Source organism: Olea europaea, chromosome 12 (assembly GCF_002742605.1).
Source record: "Olea europaea var. sylvestris chromosome 12, O_europaea_v1, whole genome shotgun sequence".
NCBI classification, from domain to species: Eukaryota; Viridiplantae; Streptophyta; class Magnoliopsida; order Lamiales; family Oleaceae; genus Olea; species Olea europaea.
In genome coordinates, this window is record NC_036248.1 from 9594251 (window position 1) to 9602570 (window position 8320).

General features: G+C 38.5%; 1 pseudogene; it reads left to right on the forward strand.

Annotated features, from left to right (window-relative positions):
- The window catches only part of LOC111406552, an 11179-nt pseudogene that overhangs the window by 419 nt on the left and 2440 nt on the right, over positions 1-8320 (forward strand).

Below are 8320 nucleotides of genomic sequence, written 5' to 3' on the forward strand. Positions count from 1 at the left end.
ATGTTGAACTGAAGGCCAAGAGTACTCAATATCTTCGCGCTGTATCTGAAAGAGAGTCTTTGCTTCTGGAGATCAACAAAGTTGAGGACGAATTGAAAGAAATCTCTTCCAAAGTTATGATTGAAGACTCTTTGATGACCAGTTTGGTTGCACAGATGAAGGAGCTTCAAGCAAGGATGGACGACTGCAAGGCGAGAATGGCTGCTAAAAAACGTAATGCCTCCCAAGGATTTGAGTGAACCAAGTCTTTGGTCGAGTAGTACAAGAAACTGGAAGTTGATGACGATTTTGTAGTTGAATTGGATATCACTTCTTCTCGGCAGAGCGAGGATTGGGGGAGACTTAGGGAAAGAATTCGTTCGGTCTGGGGCGAATTGTAATTAAGACATATAATGCCTTAACTTTTCTTTTTGTAACTTCGTATTAACTTTCCCCTTGTAACCTCGTACTGATGTCCATTGGTAGTTCTAAACGTACAAGCAGCCATTATCATTAATGAACGATTAATTTGTCTTCTTGTGTATTTATTAACGTTGTCTTTAATCGTCAACCCCCAAGCATTTAACTACTTTATGCTAAGATTCACGCATATTTTCTCTTGGTATTTCTGTCTCTTTTCCCAAGATTTCGGGCCATTTGATTCCAGTTACTAGGCACGAATATGGCTGCTCATATTCTGTCTCTTCACCTTCAGACCCCTGTAAATGCACTTATATTCCACACTTGTCATTTTCATTTCCATTCTCTTTTTCAAAACCAATTTGCTGCCATTGTTTGGCATTTTGACAATCGATCCAAAACCTTCGTCTTCCATGAAAATGGATCATTTGATTCGCCCATTTTGCCATCTTTTTTTTATATCACCTTTGGTATGGGAGATATATGAAATATTCTTTGGCCAGCGACGTTCTTCCTATCGTCTCCATGTTCCTTACAAGGAGTTCAATGATGGAAGACAATTTTTGAGGATGCCTGCAAGCCACCTTGCTTGCTGAGAGTGCTTCTCAGCCTCCTTGCCCATTATTACAGCGATGCCGATGTGAGGGTGCTTCTTCTTCCCTTCTGCTTGTCGAGAGTGCTTCTCGGCCTCTCTGCTTACCTTTGCAGCAGTGCGATCAGGATAGCAATCAAGGCCAGTTCACCCTCTTGGCGATCGACCTAGAGATTAGTTTGCTCTCAATTGTAACTTATAGAGCATTTAGTATTTTGTATTTTGCAACTTTGTAATGAATGTTTGATAATAAAGGAATTTATTTGAACGTATTTCGCTCTGGGCCTTTTTTATTTACGATCGTTCAACGCGATTTGATTATGCTTTTATTTGTTCACTTTCCCATAAGGAAGGAACATATTTTTTCAAATATTTGTCATTAATGAACCTCATGTGCTTGGTGACATCTAAATCTTCCAAATGATAGGCCCCATTAGGCAACACACTATTTACTTTATATGGTCCCTCCCAATTTGACGACCACTTGTCATACTTTGGATCCTTGCTATCCAAAGGGAGTATTGTTTTCCAAACCAATTCACCCAGGCTGAACGACTTGACTATAACTTTTTTATTATAGAACTTAGCCATTCTTCGTTTTTGAACTTGCAATCTATCTAGGACGTCCAACTTTAATTCGTCCAACTCCAATAAATTTTGAACTAGTGATTCGGTATACTCATTATCACTTAACTTATGTTGCAAACACACTCTGATCGATTGTATGTTAATTTTCATAGGAAAAACGGCCTCTTATCCATAAGTAAGTTGGAAAGGAGTAATTTTGGTACTTGACCGAGGCAACGTCCTATAAGCCCATAAGGCCTTGTTAAGACATTCGTGTCAATTTCTAGCATTTTCATCTATCATTTTCTTTATGATATTTTTTAGAATCTTATTAGAAGATTCTGCTTGTCCGTTGGATTGAGTGTAATATGGTGTGGAGTTTACTAATTTAACTCCAAACTCGCTCAAAAATTTATTCACTTGATCTCCATTTAAAGAAGTTCTGTGATCTACCATCAAAGTTTGTGGAATTCCAAATCTATAAATAATATGATCACGGATAAATTCTATGACATTCTTTTGGGTGATCTCCTTTAAAGGTATCACTTCTACCCACTTAGTGAAATAATCAGTTGCAATTATAACAAAGGTATATTGCTTGGAAGGTGGGGGATAAATCTTCCCTATCAGGTCTATCGCCCAACCCTTAAACGGCCAAGGTTTAATAATAGGTGCCATCTCTCGTGCTGGCACCCTTTGTATTGGACTATACTTTTGACATGTTAGACAACTCTTTGCATATTGAACGCATGATTCTCCCATCTTTGGCCAAAAATATCCATTCCTAATAATTAACCATCTCATCCTTTGGCCAGCTTGATGAGCTCCACATATCCCTTCGTGTACTTCAACCATGATCGTCCTGACTTCTTGTAAACTTACACATTTTAGCAATATACCATCAGAGCGTTTCTTAAACAACTCTTCATCTATCAGTGTATAGTTTAGCAAACACAACTTCATTTTTTACTATTTCTTATATTAGGTTCTTTAAGGAACCTTTTAATCTCTGCCCTCCAATCTATCGCGTCTCCATCTTGTATGCAATGAATTTCAATCGTTCTCGCCCTTCTTTGGAACACGGACAATATTGTTCCATACTCATAAGTAGACTTCCAATTTAAAACCTTCGAGTACCCTGAGGCCATCTGGGCCAACTCATTTGCCACGTCATTATATATCCTATTAACACATTGAAGCTCTACTTGGTCGAATTCTTCCAACAACTCTTGGGCGATTTCATATAGACTTATAATTGAATCACTTTGACACTTAAAATCACCAATCAGTTGGTGAATGACCAATTGAGAATCACCTCTAACGATCACATTCTTTACTTCCATATCTATCATTAATTCTAGGCCCACGATTTAAGCTTCATATTCGGCTTCATTGTTGGTGCACATCCTATCCAAAGTGAATGCGAACTTGTAGCAAATCCCTAAAGGATTTATCAATGCTACTCATACTCCTGCACCTTTAGAGGTTTTTGACCCATCGAAATACAAAACCCAAGGTTTTACTTCGAATGAATTGATTTCTAATTCAATTTCTTCAAGCATGTCAAGGCATGGATGATCAGCAAGAAAATTAGCCAATGCCTGATTTTTGATTGCCTTTTGGGGTATGTATTGTATTTCGAATTTTGATAATGCTAACGTCCAAAGGCCTACCCTTTTGTGTAAAATAGGGTGAGAGAACATATACTTAACCAAATTTACTTTAGAAATTAAATAAACGGTTACGGGCCGTAAATAAGCCCTTAATTTTGTACATGTGAAATACAATGCAAGACATAATTTTCAATGGCAGAATAATTACATTCACATTTGGTTAACCGTCTACTCAAGTAGTAAATCGCCCTTTCTTCACCAAATTGATCTTCTTGTGCGACCATTCCAACTATTGATTCTTTTTCAGCCGATACATACACTTTCATTGGCCGTCCTTGGATTGGTGACACCATCACTGGTGGACTTGATAAATATGTCTTTAGCTTTCAAAAGCCTTTTGATGCTCTTCTTTTCAGATGAATTCGTCCTGATTTTTCAACTTTAAAAGCGGCGAAAAGGCTTTAATTCGCCCTGCACAATTAGAAATAAAACGTCTTAAAAAATTTACTTGGCCTAGAAATCTTTGCAATTCTTTTTTGTTGCTAGGTGATTTGGCCTCTAGAATGACTTTCGCTTTATTTTTATCAAATTCAATCCCCATTTTGTGTACTAAGAAACCAAGAAAATTCCCTGCATTAACACCAAATGTACATTTCAAGGGATTCAACTTTAGTTTATATTACTTCATTCGCTCAAATGAACATCTTAATTGTTCAAAATGGTCTTCTTCTTTAATGGATTTGACCACTATATCATCTACATACACTTTAACAAACTTGCCTATCATATCATGAAAAATCAAATTTATTGCCCTTTGATAAGTTGCTCCTGCATTTTTCAGGCCGAAAGACATAACTACCCATTCAAAATATCCTAGAGACCTAGAGCGTCTAAATGCAGTTTTGTTTATATCTTCCTCAGCTATATAAATTTGATTGTATTCTGAATATCCATCCATGAAGGAATACATTACATGTCCAGCAGTCGAGTCTACTAAAGAATCTACCGTGGGCATTGGATATTCATCTTTATGTGTGGCTATGTTTAGATTCCTAAAATCTATACACACCCTTAGTTTACCATTCTTTTTTAATACCGGCACGATATTGGACAACCATTCAACATATCTAGCTGTTTTAATAAAGCCTACTTTTAATAATCGCTCTATCTCTTCCTTAATTTCAGGGAGTACATTAGGAGCGAAACGCCTAGGAGGTTGCCTATGAGATTTAAAATTAGGCTTGGTTGGTAATCTATGTTCCATCAAATCTCTATCTAAACCAGGCATATGTTCATATTCCCAAGCAAACCAATATTTGTACTCCTTTAATAAAGCGATTAATTTATCACTAACCTCTTGATCGAGCATTTGGCTGATGAACGTTGGGTGATCTTCTCCTTCATTACCAATATTCACTTTAATTAGCGGGTCTTGTGCTTGAGCGTATCCAGGCTTGGCGATCCTTATCATTTCGTCGTCCGGTTCCCTTGTAGGCACTTTTTCTTCTAAACAATCCACCTTGTTGACTTCTCGGCCAACACTTTGTTCGAACTCAAATACTGCTAATTTGTCTCTTAATGCTTCCAAGGCTTCTTCTTCACTCGCCTTGTCTTTACGTTCTTTATTAAAAGCCATTAATTTGGCTTTGAAGGCCTGAATATCGGCCATTTACCTTTGTTGCTTAGAACTCATTCAAAACTCCTTAATTATTCTTTTGCCAATTACTGGCTCCTCTAGGGCCACTATGTTTGGCCTCATCTGACTGAACATTTCAGTAAGTGCATCCACCGAAAATGGCTCTTCACTCTGCGCGACAATCTGAGTTTCTTCTCCATCTTGGACTACTCTGACAGGTCCATAATTTCCTTCGTACATGAACCTTTCCACTGAGTTTGCTTCTGCGATAAAAGACCTATGATCGGCGTGTACCACCTCTGCTTCGCCCTTGTCATTCCAAAAAACTAGGCATTGATGGAGTGATGAGGGTATACAGAGACTTCCGTGTATCCAATCTCTTTCTAATAACACATTGTAACTATTGGGACCATCTATTACAAAGAAGACTGTGGTCCTAGTAGTTGTTCATATAATTATGTCCAATGGCATAACCCCTTTAGCTAAAGTTGCTCCTCTATTGAAACTTGTCAGGATGACTTCCGTTGGGATCATATCACCTTCTGTCTTTGCGAATTTTCTCATCATCCTAGATGGAATGGTGTTTATAACTGCTCCATTATCAACAAGTACTTTTGCTACAGGTATGCCGTTAACTAGAGCTCTAACGTACAATGGCCTCAAGTGTTTGGTCAATTTCATGGCTGGTTGCTTAAAAATAATCTTTTCGGCAGCATCTATTTCCATTTCTTGCTTGTCGTCTATCGAGTTACCCTTTTGTGATAAGTCAACGTGCAGTATATCGCACTGAACCTCTGTCTCCTAAATTTCCTTTTTACTATTTTCTAATGCTTCTTCTTCAGTTACCCAACCTGTGGGAGGAGGCATTATTCTTGGAGGTGATCCATACTTTTTAGAGCGAGACACTCTCTTCTTCCTTTTGGGCATCCCGTACAGCACGTAATAATCGAAAGAACGCCCAGATGATTTTCTCAATAAGTCTACTTCACGAACTCCCTCTCGATGTAGTTACTTCAACAGAGTATTGTACGATACTCCTCTTCTTCTTCTTTCTGCTTCTAGATCGATTTCCTCTTCGATGTCTGTCATACCATCATCTTCTTCACCATTGTAAGCCTCTCTAGAAGTTTAGCCTTCTTCATATTCCAGCATGCATGCTTCCTCTTTGTTATCCTCCTTTTCTTCTTCTCCCTTCTCTTTATTCTTGAACTCATTGGTTGGTAAATAGTTATTAGCCACGACAAGAGGTAACGTACCAAACTGAATAGTAAGGGGCTGATTTGGATCTTCTCCATCCCTTCTGTCTCGCTCAAACTTCGACCTCCTAGAAGAAGTCTCTGGCAATTCTTCCGTAGGTTCACCTGTACCAATCTCTTCACTGTCTTTGAGAACATCTTGATTGGCTGTCTCGAGTAGTCTAGGTGCCTTAGGACGTAGCATTCCCTGTTGCCTCATCATTCACCCATAGTTCCATTGAAAACGCCTTTGTTGGGTTCTAGTCATCACGTTGAAAGGTATCACCCTTCCAGCCTTATACTAGAACGAATGCCATACATTTGGTTGGTGAGGTTGTGGTCAGAATGTTTTCCCATTATTTACTGGCCTGAATTGCCTCTCAAAAGGCGGTCCCTTATAGAACGATGTACCCCGCTCTCTACCAGGCTGAGCGTTTGGAAAAAAATTAGGGCGATGGTGATGCTGCCATATCCCTGGTTTCTCTACATTTGCACTCACTTCTTTTTTGCATCTTGTACATAGGACGTCTTCATCCTTTTTGGGCTCCTTCCCTTTGATACGTTCAAAGACGCTGGGATGTGGTCCAGGGTCTTCTTCTCCATCATCTATAACCAATTTGAATTTTAGCAACTTGTTTTTGAAATCAGACATCACCATGTTCATTCCAAGTGGCTGTGGAAAAGGATTTTCATCCACTACCATCTTCCTCTTATCCTTGAACGTAATTCATCCTAATTCAATGGCATCCTGTAATACATGGCGAAAAACCAAACACTTGTTAGTCAAATGTGACCATGCATTATGTCATTTACAATATTTTTTACCCTTAACTTGTTCAGGGCTTGGCAATTTATGTTTATCGCTCAGCTTTATCTGATTATCCTTATATAATTTATCAAATATAAGGTCAACTTTGGTTACATCAAATAAGAACGTTCTAGCCTCTATGTTTTCATCTTTTATAGGCTCATCCTTGCCCGACGGTCTAGGTTTAGCCATTATAGAACAAGTATACGTGTCTCCTTTAACTAATTCGGCCAAACACATTTCGGTTTGATCGTAATACTCGTCATTAATAGTATGAACATCAAAATTTGGGTCTCTATAATAAGTCCCCTTGCTAGAATTTTTTATTTGCTCTTCTTCTCTTATTAATCTTTCATACATAATCACGTTCGCGCTCAATTGAAAAAGATCAGGAAATTCCTTGTCTTGGAATTTCTTTTTCAAATCAAAACTTAAGCAACCTTGAGCGATTTTGACAAACTCCTTTTCGGGCAAAGGTACAAAACATTTACTTTTTGCCATCTTGAACCTTTGAATGAAACCTTCTGCCCATTCGTTTGGCAGTTGACGTAGATTCGTCAAATCGATCAAAGTAACTTCAGACTCAGTCTTATAAAACTGAGCGTGGAACAATTGCTCCAATTCTTGCCATGTTTGGACAGAATTTGCTGGCAAATTGATGAACCAGGAGAAGGCTACTCTTGTTAATAAACTAGGGAACAACCTCATTTGATGGTAATCAGTTACGTCACCACTTTGCAGTGTGAATCGCCCTATGTGTTCTAGAGTAGACACCTCTCCTAAACCGGTAAACAGTGAGAATTCTAGCACTTTATACCCTCTAGGCCATGGATATGCTTGGTCTACCCAATCAGGATATAGCTTTGTGTAAGTCGGCCTAATGACAGGACGTAACCCAAAATCCGTCTGGTCCTGCACTATTTTCATAATCTAATTCCTCAACATGATGTTGGGATCATATAGAATTCTTACAGGTTGGTTGACCGGTTGATTTGCTTGAGGCCTGATGTTTGGTCCTTGGTTGGAAACAAAGTTGCCATGATTTGGGCTATTGTTACCATTAGTCTGAACATTTATTCCATCATTAACACGTGAGGTATTCTGTCCATTATTTAGGACATTATCTCTTACGTTTAAGTTACCCCCAAGTTAGATGTACCATTGCCACTATTCTGATTTGGTATTATACCACCTCCTTAGTTTGAAGTAGAGGGATCAAAAGGTGATTCTATCCCTTGATTTAAACTTAGGATTGGGGGATTATGTCCCACAATCGACCTAGTTTGAAAGTGGTTTGCAAGAGACACAACTGGCTGACAAATTTGGCTTACTAACTTATTCATTATTTCGTTCAAAGTATTCAGTTGTTTGGCCATGTTGTCATAATGTGCATTCCTATTCTGGGTAAGTCTTTCCATATTATGAATATTTCGTAGATTTACCTGTTCAACGACATCTTGTGTGAGTTCT